This window comes from Theropithecus gelada, chromosome 5 (genome assembly GCF_003255815.1).
Source record: "Theropithecus gelada isolate Dixy chromosome 5, Tgel_1.0, whole genome shotgun sequence".
Lineage (NCBI taxonomy): Eukaryota > Metazoa > Chordata > Mammalia > Primates > Cercopithecidae > Theropithecus > Theropithecus gelada.
The window spans coordinates 158548119-158569659 of record NC_037672.1 but is presented as its reverse complement, the minus strand read 5'-3'; the positions used below and the strand labels follow the sequence as shown (position 1 = coordinate 158569659).

General features: G+C 34.0%; 1 protein-coding gene across 1 annotated transcript in view; it reads left to right on the top strand.

The window, feature by feature from the left end:
- Positions 1–21541, top strand: part of FSTL5 (follistatin like 5) — a 268181-nt gene that overhangs the window by 7405 nt on the left and 239235 nt on the right. Inside the window, exon 2 of the mRNA XM_025385806.1 lies at positions 1437–1603. The gene's annotated coding sequence lies outside the window, so the exon portion shown is untranslated. The remainder of the gene's footprint in view (positions 1–1436; positions 1604–21541) is intronic.

Below are 21541 nucleotides of genomic sequence, written 5' to 3'. Positions count from 1 at the left end.
ATGAGATGCTATATAACAGAATAGGAGTGTGAGTATATTTCTGTTTCATTTTATCAGATAATGAGGTGTCAGCCAGTGGTGATAACACCCCAAATCACTCAACATTTAACGTGTGTGTGTGTGTTGAGGGGGTGGTGGATTATATGTTTAATCCAGGCCCTTAATCCAAACACATATGTCATGTTTGGCATTGCAATTTGTGATGATACCAAAAACCAAATAACTCTTTATGAGATATTTATGTTCTATAACACTCACTTGATTGGCATCTAAAAGGGAAGACAGGATTAAGAAATAGAGACAATGTGGTAGAATGCTGAGAGGGAGGGAGGGGGCTTTCTCAAGAAGAATGCAGTCGTTGCACATGATCATATTAATTACAAGTTAGGGCACCACTTTCCTCACTCAACCCCAGGGACAAATATCACAACCTTAACAAGGGGACAAAGGACAATTATTTCACTCCTCTACATCGACATTTAAGTCAGAAATTGTGGTATTTCTAACGTGGTCAAGACTGTAAGCAAAGTCAAACTACAAGACTCAAATCATAATGTAGAAAACTTCGTGTCTGTGAATGTCAACAGGAAACAAAAGGGCCGTTTTTACATGGATGCAGAATTCATAGACATTATTCTAGTCATCTCTCATGAAAATTGACAATGATACAGTTGATAATTCTCCTAGTTGGTAAGGATTATCTGAAAACCAAAAAGGAAAGCCAGATCCAGATTTCAAATAATGTTGTCCAGCAATAGACAGAAATGTGTACATTGGCAGAAATTATCAGCAGAAATGTGTATACTCATTAGTTAAAATACGATATTTAACTTTAAGAATCATGAAATAACTATTCAATACCAATGCGATCTGGTAAAGACAGCTGATAGAATTCTACTTAATTGCTGTTTGGTCGGTGGACTTCAGATTTTTACTTCTTCAACTTCCCAAACAAATCTTATGCCTTCAGAGTCAACATGTTTCCCAGCATAAAGATGCCTTTTACCCAGTCCGCTGTGCTAGTGTTCTCTGAAGCCAGCCAGCAATGATCTCACCTAACCTACAATATAAATCTATCAGTGAATAAACAGCATCATTTTTATTTCAATGCCAATGACACACTACATGTCGATTTGGCAGTTAAATAATTTATCTCTCTTTTGGGTGCAATCTGCCAGGCTTATTATAACTCTACTTCTGATATTCATTTCATGCTTAATAGTTCTGTGCCTCATGAGGATGCTTGTCAATCAATTAAATTGAAATGTCATTCTGACCTTTTATTGGAAACAATTTTCTCTTCTTTCATTTCATCACAAGCTTTTTTCGCTTTTATTCAAATTAAAAGCCTTAATTACTAGTATTCAGTAGCTTTATACTACTTAACCTTACAAAACTACATGTTCATCAACATTACTGACACTTTATCTTCACAGAAGTGATCCAGTTGAGTCTGCCGGAAGATCAGAAACTAAGCATCACTGCAGCAACTGTGGGACAAAGTGCTGTTCTGAGCTGTGCCATTCAAGGAACCCTGAGACCTCCCATTATCTGGAAAAGGAACAATATTATTCTAAATAATTTAGATTTGGAAGACATCAATGTGAGTACATAAATAGAGTTGCTTTATAATGTATATATTTCATATGATATACGCTAGACTTTGTGATGTCAGGGGAGCTTAATGAAAATTGGATGTAGAGTAAAAGAGAATTATTGGAACATTGCTATATCTAATCTACTGACTGAGAGGTTTACTATAGGTCCTTTGGACTTATATGTGTGTTCAAGTGCATATGTATGAAATTGTTCACCTTCACAATTTTGTAAAAGGAAAAATTAAGATGCCATCAACAGAAAATGTGATTGTATGTATATGTTTGTTTTTATGTAATAGGAATCTACAGCCATTAGAAATCGGTGAGGGGGATTTATATGTGCTAACATGAAAATATAATATTTATATGTGTTTATATTAAAATATCCTATTATCTTACAGAATACTTCTATGAACCTAAAAATGTATGTTGTTAATTTGTAGAAAATTTCTAAAACTATTTATATGAAATAATTCACAGTGTTGGTTCTAAGGATAAGGATAGGATCAAGATAGAATTAGACTTACTTCTAATAGATACTCTTTTTCACTTTTTGCATTTCTGACATGTGCATATATTAATTTTCAATAATAAAGGATTTTAAAAACTAATACTTCACATAGTTACTTACTAATAATGTTCTAATACTTATGAAACAGATTCTAGAAAGATCACAGATTTGTATGGCATCACGTAGCTTTCACTGAAATAATTACAATAAGTACAAGAATGTAATTCTCTGATTGGTCGATCTGGGGTCATGTGTTCACTAGGCAATAGGAACTATACCAACTCCCATGAAATCATCTATATTATTATTAAGAGTTGGATAGTTTCTCAATAAATGAGTAGGTCAAGAAAAAAAAATGCTCAGAAGCCTTTGTACTCTACTACTCTTGGTTAATCATCTCTGAAAATAATGTTTGCAGGTCAAAGGTCTGACTGTCAGAATATCTATAATTATCAATAATATCTATTTGATGCTCTTATAGTTGAGAAACAGCCTATAACTTGTGAAAAATCAAAAGACAATAAAGACACTTTTTGCTTTCAACATGTCATAATGTATTAGAAATGAGAAATATTAATCAAAGCAAAAATATATTTTCCTAGCATGAAAACATGTTTTTCTACTCAGGTTCATTTTTAGAAATTCGGAATTTAAACTCAATTCAATAAAGTATAGCTTCAAAAGTGCAACAAAAACAGAAACAAACTCAAGGGCAATCACCTGTTCCTTCCATGCTTCTGTTTAAAGTGAGCATCAAAAAGTGAACGTTATCCTACAAGATGAAAAGTAAAAATTGTGTGCTTATGGGGTATCTGTGGAAATGAGGTGGGGCAATCCCTTGCTTTAGTGATTTTGAAGTTTTATGTTCTCTTTCATGTTTTTTATCCTCATTCAAGAAAGCCATCACTTGTCCTCTTATTCTTGGCTGCTTCATAAAGAACCCCTAAAACACAGGCCTGAGATGGAAGCCCAAACTCCTATTGGTTACATCTTCCTAATGTTTTTTTTTAATGTCCTAGAATATATCAAAAACACAGAGCTTCTTCAATTTTTATCATTTCTTATTTTGATGGAGTTTTCTGAGTTTGCATATGTGGAAACTTTTCTCAAAGACTATCTGGAGAATAATGCTTAATTCTCTAAGATGCCAAGAAGATTGAGCACATTTCTCAGGAGCATTTAAGATACTTTGAGAGAAAAAGGCCTTGACAGAATCATTGTGGATTTGCTTTATGGGTTGTCATTTCTACACTGTATCTTTTCTTTTTTTTACTGCCATCCTTACTCTTAATTAATAGGCCCAGGGTATTTGAGGGTGCTGTGGTCTGAAAACCGTCATTATAAACTCCTTTAAAGTATTTCAAGAATAATTTGAAAGTGTAGGCCGGGCGCGGTGGCTCAAGCCTGTAATCCCAGCACTTTGGGAGGCCGAGATGGGCGGATCACGAGGTCAGGAGATCGAGACCATCCTGGCGAACACAGTGAAACCCCGTCTCTACTAAGAAATACAAAAAAAAATAGCCGGGCGAGATGGCGGGCGCCTGTAGTCCCAGCTACTCGGGAGGCTGAGGCCGGAGAATGGCGTGAACCCGGGAGGCGGAGCTTGCAGTGAGCAGAGATCCGGCCACTGCACTCCAGCCTGGGCTACAGAGCGAGACTCCGTCTCAAAAAAAAAAAAAAAAAAAAAAAGAAAGTGTATGCTATGATTGATGTTCTCTGGCCAACTTGCAAAAGTGGACACATTGTTGTACATGGATCTGAGAAATTCTTTTGTTTCCGTCCTAATACTTCACTCTGTTTCAGAAATTCAAAATTTTTAGAAAAATGATCACTGGATAAGTTAGGTCTCTAAAACATACATAAATATTAGATAAGTTCTCGCAAAATACATTTATTGGATAAAGTTATTTTGTATAAACTTTATAGAACAGATACATTTTGATAATTTTAAAAATGTTTTCAATATTTAGAAAGTTTCAGTTTCATTTTGAGCCATATTTAGTTAAGCTGAACAAACATTCCTAATCTATCGCGTACGTAGAACTATCAGCTTCTCAAAATTAAAACAGCAGAGTGCAAAGATATCTTTCAAAGAGGAATATTTATTCAAATTTCCAGTATATTCCTGGTGTTTTTGTTTAAGTACTATAGTTTCAAAAGTCTATGAAAATATATTTTGATGCATGTTTCAATATAACTATATAATGTGACAAATGTAAAATACCACTTAAACTGTCTTTCATTTGATATTTATGCTTAAAATATGCTAATAAGGACTTTACTATGTAAATAAACAACATACATATATATATATAGATTTATTCATTTTTCGGCACTGTCTAGTGGATATCTGATGTGTTTTCTTGTTACCCAACACCTTTTGAACAGCCCTTCAATGTTTTGGCAATTCTTACCCCACTATTTTTGCTGGCTAAGTTGGAAACCAAAAATCATACTTGTTTAGCCCTCCTTGTAGTTAGGGAGCAGATATGTAAATAAGGCTGTAACACGGAAACCAAAGAACAAGATTTCATTTCATGAATAGGAACAGGAAAATGCAGGTGTTCTACAAAATTTATTCTTCCCACCATTCTTCCTGTGACAGAGGACACTATTTTCAAGGACAACAGTGACAAAAGCTGTGGCTTTTTCAGTGTTCAGCTACAATGGGGTCTCCAATAGGCCAATTTCAATATGTGCCTTGGGCATCTTTGCTGGCATTTTAGACCCCAAGCCTGATACTCAGATCTCTTGAATGTTCTACAAGCTTCCTAGTAGTCTTTATTAAATTTCTTGCCCGCTTAAAACTACCTGGAATGGGTTCTGTTGTTTGCCACTAAGAATGTTGTCTAATTAATTTTGGGATTTAGTTACATTAAGAAATATCTATAATTCTATTTGCATAAGATGAGTTTTTCATTGTTTGATATGGATTTCTGATATGCTGAAAGACTTTCAAAAAGGTCATATGTGAGTCAGTTTATATACCCTGTAAGTACATTATCTATTTTTACAAAAATGAATTTAATTCCCATTAAATTATATAACATTAAATTAATAAGTGCCTTTCATGTCAAAGGAAAGCAATGACAATTTTCAATACCCTTTCTGACTTTTGAATATGTATATTAGGTAGGATTAAATGTATAGTCACCTAGACAATACATAAATACATTCTAATTGCAAACAATTAAAATAATATAGATGCATTTTAAAAACATAACTGCACCTCATTTTTATATCCCCTCATTTTCATATTTGCTATATTTAATTAAAATATATTTTTATTTAATTCTTGAGTGCAGAAGAAATCCCATGTGTATACATGTACTCCTTTCACGCACTGCATATATAATTTTATTTCTTTAATAGGATGGGTTAATATTACCTCATTATCTCACTAGCCCTAAGAACAACAACGCTATGAAACAGGGAATCTTATGCTCATTTACATGAGTGAATTTTTGTTTGTTTGTTTGTCCTATAGATGGTCTGGCTCGTTGTCCAGGCTGGTGTGCAGTGGTAGAATCACAGCTCACTGTAGCCGTGAACTCCCACCTCAACCTCCCAAGTAGCCAGGACTACATATGTGAGCCACTGCACCTAGCTATTTTTTAATTTTTTTGTAGAGATGGGGTTTCTGGGTTGCCCAGGCTGGTCTCAAAATCCTAGCCTCAAGTGATCCTCCTGCTTTGGCCTCTCAAAGCTCTGGGTTTATAGGCATGAGCCACCACGAAAATTGATGATAAAAGAGATACTTAACTGTTTACCCAAGGTCTACTGAACTAAGTGATATCAGGTGCTGGGATTTTTACATAGCCCGATTGCCTCAAGAGCAGTTTAACCACTGTGTGCAAGTGAGGTAATCCAGTTTTCTGGTGCTCTTTGAACTCTAACCCTTATATGTTACAGCTAGATTTGCTCTACTGTGCTCTTATGTGTGGGTCTAGTTGATATTCAATTGATGCTTGAAGGTTTTCATTTTGTCTGTTTTATATTTTGCATCAAATGAATAAAAGCATACCGCCAAACTACAGGAGCCATTATGACACTGGTTTGCAACATGGGCTGTGGATTCAAACTGTCTGGATTCCAATTAATCTTCAGTCACATAGGAATGATGTGATCTCAAGAAAATTATTTAAACCCTCTGTGCCTCAGTACCCTCATCTGTAAAATGAAGATAACAGTAACATTAACTCATATTTTTTGGTGAGAATTAATGAGAAAAAAAAAACACTTTAAATCTGTTAACACCGTATGAGGCACATTGCAAGTTTTCTATGAAATGACATCTGCATTTTCTCTTCTCTTTCTTTCCCTTTCTTCTCTTCCTCCTTATATATGTTTCAAGGAGTACATATACCCTTAACCTACCTAAAACAATAGGAATTTACTATTAGGTTACATATACTACCAAGAAAGATTGGAAATTCACAGGAAATGCTGGAAGCACATTTTATCTAGTTATAATAGCCACTGGAAATGGAGACATGGAGGAATTTCTTTCGTTTTTTGTTTGTTTTTTTTTTTTTTCAGTTCAAGGAAGGTTTAGGAATCATGCTATCTTTTCTCTTGATTAGCAATCTTTTATCGATCCCTGCTCTAAAAAATCTGCCATTATGTTCACTCAGCTGGATGAATCTGCCTGTATCTGTGTCCTCTGTATGCCCACATTTCTGAAAAAGCTAAACGCCTTATTTTGATTTGGTTCCTGGTTTGTGAGTTCCTTTGGTAAAGGAAACTGAATTAAGCAAGCTGAGGCGAGCATAAAGACAAATACAGAGTATTCAGAGAAACCTGGAGAGGAAATAAAATAGAATTGGTTGTCAGGATTGGCAGTCAGGAGTGAAAGAAAAAGAGAAGTTGAAATGCGGAACTGTTTTGGATGTGTTAACATGACCAAGAAAGTTGTCAGGAAGGAGTTGCATGGCAGAAATTGTTTTGCTTTGTTTGTTTTTACTTGAGAGAAACCAGGTCTAAAAATTTTAGACATTATTGTCTACATTATATTTATAATATCTATAGTTGCTCACCGTTCAGTAGCTCATATAAAGTCTAGTCTAAATTCAACACATAAGTCAAATTATGTCATATTAAACTATATTTCAATTTTAGTTTTGCCACTTCTTAGCTACATGCCTACAATGGATTTATAAAATAAATTTGAACATTAGTTTCTTCATTTGTAATAAGGAGGTTGTCATAAAATTCAGTGGTATACCATGTGTTCAATGAAATGTATGTCATTTATTCTATTCAATATGGCATTGTTGATCATGTTCGATACCAAATGTAAAGCTCCCTAAAATATTATTTCTTTGAAGAAAGCATTATGTAATTTATATTATTATAACTCAACCACTTTACAGGTAGGGTTGCTAGACAAAATACAGAACTCCCAGGTAAATTTGAATTTCAGACATACTATAAATATTTTTATTGTATTATACACTTTTACAAAAATGTTGATCTGAAATTCAACATTAATTGAATTTTCTAATGCTATATTTGGTAAGTCTGGCACTTATTATTTACATGAAACTCAATGGTTTGAAAACTGTTTATTTTAAGCGACTTTCGTACAAATTTTAATGTGGCTTATACCATTGGGATCAATTGTTTGAATTGTTAAGATATCATGTGAATTTTATCTATTATGTTTGTATATTTCTATTGTTTTCTTATTGTTCCTCTTAGTATTTTCTTCTCTCCATCTATCTAAACTGTGTTACTATTAGCTTCCAGCACAGAGTGGAATAGATTGGGGGAAAATAAGTTAAAGTTCTAAGACTTCACTGTTTTATAAAACATACTGTATACAGCTTTCATTATTTTTGTTCCATAAAGCACCTGGATCTCAATTACTTATCTTTTTCTCTAGCATTCCAAGACCATGGCTTCCATCCACAAGGTAATCTCAGGGTTCAAGCGGGCTGCTGGAGCTCCAGTCATCAAACTATATTCCATCAATTTGTATTCCAGTTCCATAGCAGTACAAAGCAGGTGAAAGATAAAGGAAACTTATTGTTGCTCTTGTAAAGAGTCTTCCCGGATATCCCACAACTATATATAGATCTCTGGCATGCAGTAACTACAAAAATCATAGCAGAGAGGTTAGTAAATATAATCATTTAGTTAGGCACACTACTCAGCATTCTGTTACAAAGGAAGAACAGAAGAATGACTATTTGGTGACAACAAGCAATGTTTGCTACTTTATATAAGGCCATCTAAGACAGTATAAAATGTTCTTATTTGTATTTTTCTGAATTGATTAGATATGATTATCCATTGTATTTCAAATTTAACCAACTCTGCATATCATTTTTATACTTTTGGTAAACTGAACCAGCCTTCAGTTTGTTTGTTGTTTGTTTTACTTTTAAAGGCCTTTTCTTAATTATACTTTATTTATTTGTTTATTGACATTCAGATTGATGTGTTTTTATGCCGAGCATTTCTTTTTGTAAAGATTGAGTTTATTTCTGCTGTCAAAGAAGAAAAATTCAACAGGTTTCATAAGAACCTCAACCATCTTAAAAAGAAGTATAAACATCAGTTTTGTAAACAGTTTGAGAAAAGGAAATTTGCAGGCACACTAATTTAAAATTGAAATTCTGGGTCCGCATGTAAGTTACAAGATCCTGAATTATCTTTCCCGTTATATAGGTTTTAAGAGTTGGAATTAGACCAAATTTTTGCCTCTAGTCATCTGAACATCTGGTTCAGGTGTTCAGTTGTGTAGTTGTTTGGGCTGACTGTTAACAGGTCAATACAGTTTGCATTAGAAATTTTGTTATTTGCATATCTGACTCTAGTAGCTATATTTTACCTGTGCTCATCAGCTTGCACCTGTTGATTTCTCTGTGCTTACTGACATTTTCCACAAGCTGTAGAAGATCTGAACCATTGCCCGAAGAACATGTTCTTCTTAGTTTTTGTCCATAAAATGTACTGTTATCTCCACATTCAGGAACCAATTAGTATCTGAAAAAGATGTGGCATGTGTGAATTTAGACCCTCACTTTCCAAGAAGTCATATCTCTAATACCATAAGACAGGGAGCTTTTTAGTATTGCTAATAGAACCTAAATTCAGGGCCCTTTGGTGCACAGATTGTACATGTCACAGGAGGGGCACTAGCAACTTTGTATTCAAAGTTTTGCATTATTTTTCTTAAAGAGGACCAAACCCAAATTGTGTAACATTAGACCTGACAAATATTGGATTTATTCCTGTCTTACAGAAAGTTATTGTGTACTAGGTGCCGTTTTTAGAACCATGAGAATCAGTAAATTCATGAAAGAAGTACTAAAGGGATGTCTTTCTCCCCAATTCACTTCTTCTTTCCTTTTTAAAAATTGAGATAAGAACACTTAACATACTTTCTGGCCTCTCATGAAATGGGAAAAGTTCCTTTGTCCCCTTCACAGGAAATGTGATGGGGCTGTGGCTCACTTCTTTTTTTTTTTCCTTAGTAATTCCTTTTCTTTTATTATTATTATTATTATTATTTTACTTTAAGTTCTAGGGTACATGTGCACAACGTGCAGGTTTGTTACATGTGTATACATGTGCCATGTTGGTGTGCTGCACCCATTAACTCATCATTTGTATTAGGTATATCTCCTAATGCTAACCTCCCCACTCCCCGCTCCCCACAATAGGCCCCGGTGTGTGATGTTCCCCTTCCTGTGTCCAAGTGATCTCCTTGTTCAATTCCCATCTACGAGTGAGAACACACGGTGTTTTGTTTTCTGTTCTTGCGATAGTTTGCTGAGAATGATGGTTTCCAGCTGCATCCATGTCCCTACAAAGGACATGAACTCATCCTTTTTTATGGCTGCATAGTATTCCATGGTGTATATGTGCCACATTTTCTTAATCCAGTCTACCACTGATGGACATTTGGGTTGATTCCAAGTCTTTGCTATTGTGAATAGTGCTGCAGTAAACATACGTGTGCATGTGTCTTTATAGCAGCATGATTTATAATCCTTTGGGTATATACCCAGTAATGGGATGGCTGGGTCAAACGATATTTCTAGTTCTAGATCCTTGAGGAATTGCCACACTGTTTTCCACAATGGTTGAACTAGTTTATGGTCCCACCAACAGTGTAAAAGTGTTCCTATTTCTCCACATCCTCTCCAGCACCTGTTGTTTCCTGACTTTTTAATGATCGCCATTCTAACTGGTGTGAGATGGTATCTCATTGTGGTTTTGATTTGCATTTCTCTGATGGCCAGTGATGATGAGCATTTTTTCATGTGTCTGTTGGCTATATGAATATCTTCTTTTGAGAAGTATCTGTTCATATCCTTCGTGTGGCTCACTTCTTGATGCCCTGCCGCTCAAACCTCTAGGGAAGCATACAGATGGGCAGGCTGTGGGGCTCCAACCCCTTGGCAGTGTCTAGGGGTGAATGCTTACAGCTGAATCCCCAGTAGGCATGTGTTACAGGGTGCTCTTTTAGTTTTGCTCTTTTATATTGCAGTCTATAGGCGGCTTGTGTTAACCAGCTCAATTAGACCCATTACTTTGCTGCAAGGACAGAGAGCTTTCTGTATCCTGAGGTTCTCGCCTTGGTGTACCGGAAGAATTGGATCACACATGGGCTTGGAGAATGAGTGCAAGGTTTTATTGAGTGGAAATAGCTCTCAGCAGATGTGGGAGCCAGAAGGGAGATGGTTTTCCCCTGGAGTCAGGTCATTTGGCAGCCTAGGCTCTCCTCCAATTGCCCCAACCAAATTCCTTGTCGTTCTGTGAGTCGATAGCTGCTAGTGTGCTGGTACCTGTCAGTGTGTTCCTCTCGACGTCCAGCTGCCTGTGTTTCTGCCTGCTGGGATCTAGGGGGTTTTTATAGGCACAAGATGGGGGCATAGCAGGCCAGGTGGTTTTGGGAAATACATTTGGGCAGGTAAACAAAAATGCCTCTACTCACCTAGGTCTGTAGGAGTGGAGTCCTAGCCAGGGACCATACCCTCCTCTACCCAGCACTTCCTTTCCTACTTTCGGTATCATTTAAAGGGACCATGCTTTTCCCTTCCCATCACTCCCATATCGTTAACACATTTTGAAGTGCACAATACAATATGTCAATTGTCAGCATCATGTTTTATAGTAGATCTCTAAAACTTATTTATCTTGCATCACTGAAACTTTATACCCATTAAGAATAACTCCCTGTTTTCCCTTCCCGCAGCCCCTGGAAACCACCATTCTACTCTGTTTCCATGACTTTGATTTTTTTAGATTTCTCTTATAACTGGAATCATGCAGTATTTATTTTCTATAACTGGCTGATTACCCTCAGCATTATATCCTCCATGTTCATCTATATTGTCAATTATGGCAAGATATTCTCTTCTTTTTTAAGACTGAATTATTTTATTATATATAATATATATATCTCCATTCATCTGTTGATGGACATTTATGTTATCTCCTTTGTTGACTATGGTGAATAATACTACAATAACGTGTGTGTAGATATCTCTTTGAGATTATGATTTCAATTATTTTAGATATGCTGAAAGTGGGATTATTGGATCATATTGTAGTTTCACTTTTAATTTTTTGTGGAACCACCATACTGTTTTCTATAGTGGATGCACAATTTTACATTTCCAACAGTGTGCATATCCTTGAAAACACACATACTTGCACACACACACACACATGCACATGATAACAAGTGTTTCAAATAGAGATAGATAGATAGATAGATAGATAGATAGATAGACAGATAGATAGACAAATAGATAGATATCCTTTCTAACATGTGAGGTGATATTACACTGTGCTTGGGACTTGGTTCCACTGATAATTAGTGATGTTGAACATTTTTTCATATACCTGTTGGACATTGGTATGTCTTTTTTTAGAGAAACGTCTATTCAATTCTCTTACTCCTTTTTAATTGTTTGTGTGTGTGTGTGTCTGCTGTTGACATACAGAAAAGGCATTTGACAGAATGCAATGCTCTTTCACCATAAAAACTCTCAGAAAACTAGATATAGCAGAAATTAACACAATGAAGTCATGTATAAAAATCCCTCCCCTAACATCATACTTGATATTGAAAAATAAAACTATTTTTCTATGAGCAGGAACAGGGCAAGAATGCAACTCTCAACACTTCTATTCAACATAGTACTGGAAGTCTTAGCCAGATCAATTAGGCAAGTAAAAGAAGTAAAAGGCATCCAAATTATAAAAGAAAAGCTAAAATATGTGTGTTTGCAGAAGACATGATCATATGTGTAGAAAACCCTAAAAACTACACCTGCATCCACCCAACACATTAGAGGTAACAAATGAACTCAGTTGAGTTGAAAGATACCAAATCAACATATATCAGTTGCTGATTTGAGTGAATCTATTCACTATCAATTATCTAAAAGGAAACTAATCCATATTATCCAAAGCAATGTACAGAACCAGTTTAATCCTTACCAAAATCTTGACATTTTTTTACAGAAATGAAATCAACAATCCTGAAATTTATATGGAACCACAAAGAACCCCGAATAGCTAAAGTAACAATGAAAAAGAAGAAACAAAGCTAAAGTATTTCATTTCCTTATTTCAAAACTTACTACTAAGCTACAGTATTTAAAACAGCATAGCACCAGCATAAAGACAGATATATTGACCTATGGAACAATATACAGGGTCTATGCATAGATGTTCAATTGATCTTCTAGAAGGGTGCTAAAAATACACAATGGAGAAAGTATCATCTCTTCAACAAATCTTGTTGAGAGGACTGGATACATGCAAAAGAATCATGCTGGACTTTAGTCTTGCACCTTATACAAAAGTCAACTCAAAATGAAATAAATACTTAAATAAAGACCTGTCACTGTAAAATTCCTAAATGAAAACATAAGAGAAACTCCTCATGGCATTTGTCTTGGCAGGGATTTCTTGAATATGACATCCAAAGCACAGGCAACAAAAGCAAAAATAGGTAAGTGGGAATACATCTGCATAGTGAAGGAAACAATAAAGTGGAAAGGCAATGTATGCAAGTAGAGAAAATATTTGCAAACTGTATATCTAATAAAAGGTTACTATTAAAATAAATAACTCATACAACTCAATTGCAAAAAGAAATAAAAATAGTAATAATAAAAACAGTAGTAACCTGATTAAAAGATGATCATTTGTATGGTAATTCTCTTTCTGAAATTTATGTGGAGTGGCTCATTGCATATACAGTTGATCTCTATTTAAAGCAAAGTATTCTGTTGAAAAGAAAAACACAGACAGATAATATACAATTGAAATTATAATTTTAATTCAACCAGAATTCAATTGCAGGTGTGGCAGCTTGCCATATTATTTTTTTGTTTGTTTGTAAAAAGATTTTCTGCAGTGCATAGCTAACAAAATTATCAATGGGAGAAAATATATCAAAATATAAAATTTTCATAATATGTCTGGATTTTAAATGTCATTACATTCTTAATAGCGAATATTATATCTTATAAAAAAGATTTCAGAATATATACTATACTTCAAAAGTATAAGTAATATACTCAAATCATATCTAGATTTCAGAGACAGATTTTAATGGTTGAGGCTTCTAACTAAACTACTGAATTTTTAATATTTAAAGCAGTGAGAAAATACAACTTTTCTACTTAAAAGTATAAAGTTAAAGTGTATACACATGCAAAAATATATGTAATATATGAGATATATATTATACAGATAAACTAGAAAAATATATATAATATATGATATATATATTATACATTATATATTATATATAATATTTATTATACATTATATATTTTGTGTATATATGTGTATATATATGAGAAAGGGTTTTTGTTCTTTAGGCTATTAATTGCTAACAGAACCCAAATTTTATATCATTGATAAAAATAATTTAATCTGCAAAATTGTTTTTTAACACTTTAGAAAGCTAGAGTGTTTTTTTTTTAATGTAGTGTATATTAGAGGATACCATCAAACTCAGATATTTAAAAATACAGCTATTGACTTTTTTCTTCTCAAGACTATAAATAATACACTTCTTATTCCACTTCAGCTAAAAACTTAGAAATTTAATATTTTTAATAGAATACATCATTCACCACATAGTTTTTATCACTGATTCATTTTTAATATAGGCCTAGGGACATTGTGGCTCTTAAAATCCGGGTGGAATCAGAGAATATTTATGATTCAAAAGCTTCTAAGCCAAATAAAGCAGGGAGCATTGGCATAGCTGAGGAAGTTGGATTTCTTTCACAAATATAAAACATGGAACATGCATTAATTTTCTGCCTGAATACAGAAAATTAACACAGGTCATGTAGGTTCAATAGTAATTATTAAATTAGAGACATGGCATGTAATCATAAGTATTGTCGAACAGTGCACTTGTTTAAAATGAATATTTTTTCTAAATAACATTTTACTGCTGATTTATTAGAGTACTGCATATTGTAATTCACTTCACAAACAAGTCTCAAAATCAGTAGTTTAAAACATATTTTTCAAGGTCTTTATTCATATTATTTTGGAACTTATTGGTGGGATAACAATATATAAAAATACAATGTTCATGTGTAAGTGAGTGACAGAAATATTTACAAAGGAGTTTGTCATGTAACTGGTAATTTTTAGTTTCTAAAATTATTTTTAAAAATATTATTTACATGTTCATAAGGAATATTAATATAGAAACATCATTTTACCATGACTTTCTTTAAGAATCTTGGCTAAATATGTATTCATATTTATTTTTAAATGTATAAAGTGTGTGTTTTTAATTTTTTTTTTTGGCATTATCTTTCTAAGCTCATGGCTACAACTGCTATGTTTACCTTGAGAAATTCCAAAGTTAAGTTCTACTTGCAATTTGCCTTTTGAGTCTCAAATTTTTTTATTTGAATATGCAAAATTACTAGAAATATTTTTTTCTTAAAACCTATATACTTGCAGTGTTTCTTAGTTAATGTAGACATAGCTAGAAAACCAAGTCTGGCTAAGTTTTAACCCTCATTTATTTCTCAAATCTAATCTGTCATAAAACCTTGTGAAATTAACTTTCATTTATCTAAAATTTATTTTGTCCTCTTATTTCCACTGTAGCTGCCTTAGTTTAAGGCCTGTCATTTCTCACCTTCAAACTTTATCCTTGCCTATTGAGACTGCTCCTTCACTTTCAACCTGCACTTCGTATTATAACCAGAGAGGTCTTCATAAACTTTACATGTGACCACTTCACATTCCCTTTAAAATCCCTTAATGGCTTCTTCTAGCTTTCTGAGAAAAAAATAAAATCTTTAGCTCATTCTAGAAAACTTATTTCTCTATTAATTCTTCCTACTATTCTCCCATGTTCACACTTTACTACAAGCTCTCCATAACACAAGCTGTTCTCTGATTGCATTGTTTTATTACTACTGTTCTTTTTTTTGAGACAGAGTTTCATTCTTGTTGTCCTGCCTAGAGTGCAATGGTGCGGCCTCGGCTCACTGCAACCTCCGCCTCCCGAGTTCAAGCAATTCTCCTGCCTCAGCCTCCAGAGTAGCTGGGATTACAGGCATGCACCACCATGCCCAGCTAATTTTGTATTTTTGGTAGAGATAGAGTTTCACCACATTGGCCAGGCTGGCCTTGAACTCCTGACCTCAGGTGATCTGCCTTCCTTGGCCCACCCAAAGTGCTGGGATTACAGGCGTGATCCACCGCACCCAGCCGTAACTACTGTTCTTGAATACATTCTTCTCTCCCTCTCTGTTGAAAAACCGCTTGTCATTTTTATCTACCTAAATCCAGTGTGTCCTTTAAAAGTAAACAAACGCCTCTTGTGCCTGAAGTTGCTCTTGTTTTTTTCAAGTTCTTCATCAAAAAACTAGAGTATTTGCTGCATCAGAATAAAACTATTACTGTTCTCACTTTTCTTCTCTGGACTACAAACTGTGCAAAGGACCTTTACCAATTCAACTTTGTGTTATGCTGCTTGCATTGTACTGACACATAGTAGGTACTCAATATCTTTTAAATGTGCAAATAACAAGTCACGTAATGATGGTTCTTATATTTGCAATTATACATTGTTGAATTTTTCCAGACTATTTTATTTAAAATTTTGCTGAAAATTTTATTTTCTTACAGTAGCCATGTGCAGAATTATCAATCAGCTGATGTTTATTGGCAATCAATCATTTAAACCTAGCACAGCTCAACAATTTCTAGATTCAATTTCTTTAATAGCAGTTTTCATTAAGCGTATTGACTTTTTACTACACTTTCAATTTAATCTCCCATCATATAAAATAGAGTAGGCAAGAAAAAGATGAGGGGAAGTACATACATGATCATTGTTTAATCTTCATTCATTTAACAAATATTGATTTAACTGCTATGCTTTTCTAGGCATTCAGCTAAATACTAAAGATATAACTGTAAGAGATAACATTCCAGTCTTCAAAATCTTACTGGCTAAAAAACAAAACAAACAAACAAACAAACAAAAAACCAACTCCATTACATTTAATAATGCAATATAAAATAGTTTCAGAAATATATACACTATGAAATAACCAGAAAGGGAAGTCAAATATAAATGCTGAAGGCCATAGGACACTTCTAAGAACACACTGGTCTTTCAGTTTAGGTGACAGCCAGATGAAAGAGTGTTCTCAGTAAAGGGAACCACAGACTTGAGAGAGAAAGGTACATTCAGTGAAGTTCAAAGTCCCTTCTTATATCTAAGAATCAGCTAAGATAGTGGAACAAGAATGGGCTTGAATATGAGAAATAAATTCATTTTTGCATCTGAGTATTGAACCGTACATTTATATTTAAAATATATAACATAATAATAGCACTTAATGAATACTTATTGCTTTTCAGGCATTGTAAATTGCCATTTAAAAAAATATTTACTCATGTATTTAGCAAAACAAGACTTATATAAACCAACATGTTTATACCCATACACAAGATGAGGTTTAAATTGATTTTTTCTAATTTTTAAATTGTGGTTGAATACACATAGCATAAAATCTACCATTTTGTCATTTTAATGATAGAGAACAGTGTTATTAAATACATTCATAGTGTTACACAACCATCTCCAGCATTCATCTCCATAGTACTTTCCATCTTGTAAAACTGAAGCTTTATACCCATGAAACACGAATGCCCCATTCTATCTTCCTCTCCACTCCTGGCAACTACCATGATGCTTTCTGTCTGATTTTGCATATCTAAGTAGTTCAAATGAGTAAAATTATACAGTATTTATCTTTGGGTACTTATTTCACTTAGCATAATATCTTCAAGATTCATCCCTGTCTTATCAAATATACATATTTAATTGTATCTCCTTACTGTATTGAAACTTTCACTAAAATATAATTGTCTTCCTTATATATTGTAACCTTTGTAAATTTAATGTCTGTTTTGTCTGATATTAGTATATCCATCCTGCTGTATTTTGGTTACTATTAGCATATCTTCTTTCATATTTTCATTTCAATGTATTTGTGTCTTTCTAAAGTGAGTCTCTTGTAGAAGGCATATGTTATCATGATTTTATACTTTTGCCAGTATTTGTCTTTTGATTGGAAAGTTTAATTCACTTCCATTTAAGGTAATACTTACATAGTAACGGGTATAAAATTTTACTTATGCAAGATAAGTTCTGGAAATCGTTTTTGTATATTGCCGGAACAATACGCTTACAGTTAACAATATTGTATTGTATACTTAAAATTTGCTGACTATCTTAGCAAAATTTAAGAGGCTTTATGTGATCTCACTACACACACACACACACAAATAGTAGCCATGTGAGGTAATGGATATGTTAGTTAACTTGATTGTGGCAATATTTCACAATGTATACATATATGAAATCATCAAGCTGCATTCCTTAAATATATAAAATTTTTATTTTTAACTATATTTTTGTAAAGTTGAAAAAAATTACTGGTAAGGAGAAACTTTATTTCTTGCATTTTGTTATTTGTTTTCTATATGCCTTAGAGCTTTTTTGTCTGTCATTTCTTGCATTACTATCTTTTTTGTGGGTAATTAATATTTTGTAGTGCAAAGTTTAAATTCTTTTCTCATTTTCTTATATATGTGTTCAATGGTGTTTCCTTGTAGATACCATACGAATTCCATTTAACATCCTCAACTTGAAACTCTCTAATTTGAGCCCGGCGTGGTGGCTCATGCCTGTAATCCCAGCATTTTGGGAGGCCAAGACTGGTAGATCACGAAGTCAGGAGATCGAGACAATTCTGGCCAACACAGTGAAGCCACGTCTCTACTAAAAATACAAAAATTAGCTGGGCGTGGGGCGTGAGCCTGTATTCCCAGCTACTTGGGAGACAGACAGGAGAATCACTTGAACCTGGGAGGTGGAGGTTGCGGTGAGACAAGATTGCACCACCGCACTCCAGGCTGGCGACAGAGTGAGATTCCGTCTAAAAAAGAAAAAAAGAAAAAAAACAATTCTAATTTGGATATTTATCAACTTCAATAACATACAACCTTCTGCTCCTTTAACAGCTCCACCTACCCTTCTGGTTGTTGATGTCATAAAATCACATCTTTTTACATTGTGTACCCCAAAATATAAACTCATGTTTAATTCAAATGAAGTAGTCTCGATAAATTATATGGAAAACAAAATGTGGAGTTACAAACCAAAGTTATAATAATTCAGCCTTTATCATGTAGAAATTAAAAAGTGGAGCTACAATGCCCTTCCATTTACCTTTATTGAGATTCTTATTTCTTTATATAGCTTTCAGTTACTGTCTAGTAACCTTTTTTCACCCTGCAGAGCTCCCTTAGGTATTTATAGCAGGGCAGGTGAACAGGTATCAAATTCCCACAGATTTTGTTTATGTGAGGATGTCTTAATTCTCCCTTAGTTTGAAGGAGCTAAGCCAGATATAAGATTACTGATTGGCAGCTTATTTCTTCTAGCACTTTGAATATATTAGCCTACCACCTTCTGGCCTCCAATGTTCCTGATAAAAATTGATGCAAACAATTGTACTAAGGATCTCCTGTATGTGATTCATTGCTGCTCTCTTGCTGTTTCCAAAATTCTCTTTATTTGGCTCTTAAATGTTTGATTGTAATGTGTTTTGTTATGTGTCTCTTTGAGTTCATCTTACCTGGAGTTTGTGGAGACTCTTGGGTGTTAAGATTCATGTCTTTTATTAAATTGGGAGAGTTTTCAGCCATTATTTTTTCAAATATTTTATCTGCTTCTTCTCTTTCTGGAGATCCCACAATGCATATGTTGGAACCCTTGACAGTATTCTAAAAATCACGTGGACTTGGTTCACTTTTGCTCAATCATTTCTCTTTTATTCCTGAGGCTTCATGATTACTACTGTCTTAGGTTCAAGTTCACTGATTCTTTTTTCTTCCTGTTGAAATCTGTATTTGAATCCCACTAGTGAAATTTTCATTTTAGTTGCTGTATTTTCAGCTCCAGAATTTCTTTCTGGTTTCTATTTAGGTTTCCTAATTCTTTATGGATGTTTGTTTATACACGCTTTTCTTCACATTCTTCACATCTTTCTTAGTTCTTTGAGAAACTAGAAAACATTTGTCTAAAATCTTTGTTGAATAGATCTTATATCAGGTCTTCTTTAGGGACAGTTTCTGTTGATTTACTCTATTCCTTTGAATGGGCCAGGCTTTCCCATTTCTTCATATACATGTTAAATTTTTATAGAAAACTAGAAAGTTGAATCTAATACTGTAACTCAAAATCAGATTCTCTTTCTTCCCCAGAATTTTCTTCTTTTTGATGTATTTATTGTTTTAGATTTATTTATTGTTGTAGGTGATCTGTGTGCCAAAGATCTGTCTGAGATGTAAATTTAAGATTTTCTAAGAATTTTTCTGAACTTGTGCATTCTCCTAGGCACACCCAGTCACTTTCTAGTTTTCTCTGTATGTAAATTTCCTTTGAAAATTCTTATCTTTAAAGTCTTGTTCCAAAAAGGTAAAAAGGAAAAAGGAAAAGGGCACTGACCCTTTAAATTGTCTGCAAATCACTTTAGCTGAGGAAGGGGGAGCTTGCAAAACAGAGGGAACAGTGGCCATCCACTTCTTCATCTGAACCTGTGGGATCAGAAGCACCAATCAGAGTACAAATCCCCAATATTTCAATAACAGGATCCCCTTTCCCAGCCATGGCTCCTGTACGCTGTGTGCAAGCTGCTCCTACTAGAAATGCTCAGCTGCCTGCCAGGGAACAGGTGGCTGCTATGACAATAGTAGCTGCAATTGACTGAAATTCATCTCAAATTGCCTTCCAAGCCTTCCATAGACTCTAGAATTTACAGTTACATCAGACTGAGGCTGCCAATGCAATTGCTGTCTAGGTGTAGAGACAGGTTCCTGGTGCTTCGTACTCCACCATCTTCTCAGAATCCATTTAAATTGATTTTTAACTGTGTAATTGCAACAATAATTTATGTTTTTGTAACTTATCTCCCTCTAGATACTAGGGTCATATATTTAGATGAAAATGTAATTAAATAAATAATACACCTATAACATCTTAAGCAACTTTTCGGTTCCCTATAACAGAACAGCAAGCACCATGGGAGGATATGTAGCAAAGTGATCTTGCCAGTCCCATCAAGTACGTAATAATCATTTCACAATAGACTTTTCATTACCCTTTAATTACAGTTAGCTTTCTGCCTCACATTTTTAATAGTACCTAGATTGGAAGAGATGTATCTGCTCCAACTTTTTTTTTCAGAATTAAGAGGAAAATTATAGTGGTTTAATTGCTTAACAACCACCAGAATTCAAAAAGTCAGAATCTTCTCACATGAGTGAAGGGGCAAGAGATTATGGATAATGTTTAATATAGGAAGACAACCAATTACTTTGACAGTTATATTTGATTCTTATTTGCCTTATCTTGCTCCTTTGGGTACAGTTTGACTCAAAATAAAGAAACAGTTTCATAGATTTTTATGTTCTTTAACAGTATCCATATACACCATTAACAGTATAATTCTGAGTGTTTGATGCTTTGAAATATTATAGGTGATTAATCAGAAGAGAAAATAGATTATATAAAGACATCCAATTTTACCTTTCCTTCAAGGAATTTTTTTTTCTTTTTTTTTTTCTTTTCTTTTTTTGCTGTCGATTAGGAGAGTTTTGGAAGACATTGGATACTATCATATCTTTTCTCCCTAACTACGTATGTTACTAAAATTACACAAGGGAACAAAAACACAATTAACAGAAAAAAGGGTTGTTTTTCCCAGTTAAGGAATTGGTTGATGCAGAGGTATGTGAAATCAAAGTTGTATTAGAAACATGTTTGTTGGCAACTGTTTACAAATGACTGCTTTTTACTCCTGAAAATGAATTTTATTTACAGTGGATATATCTAGTA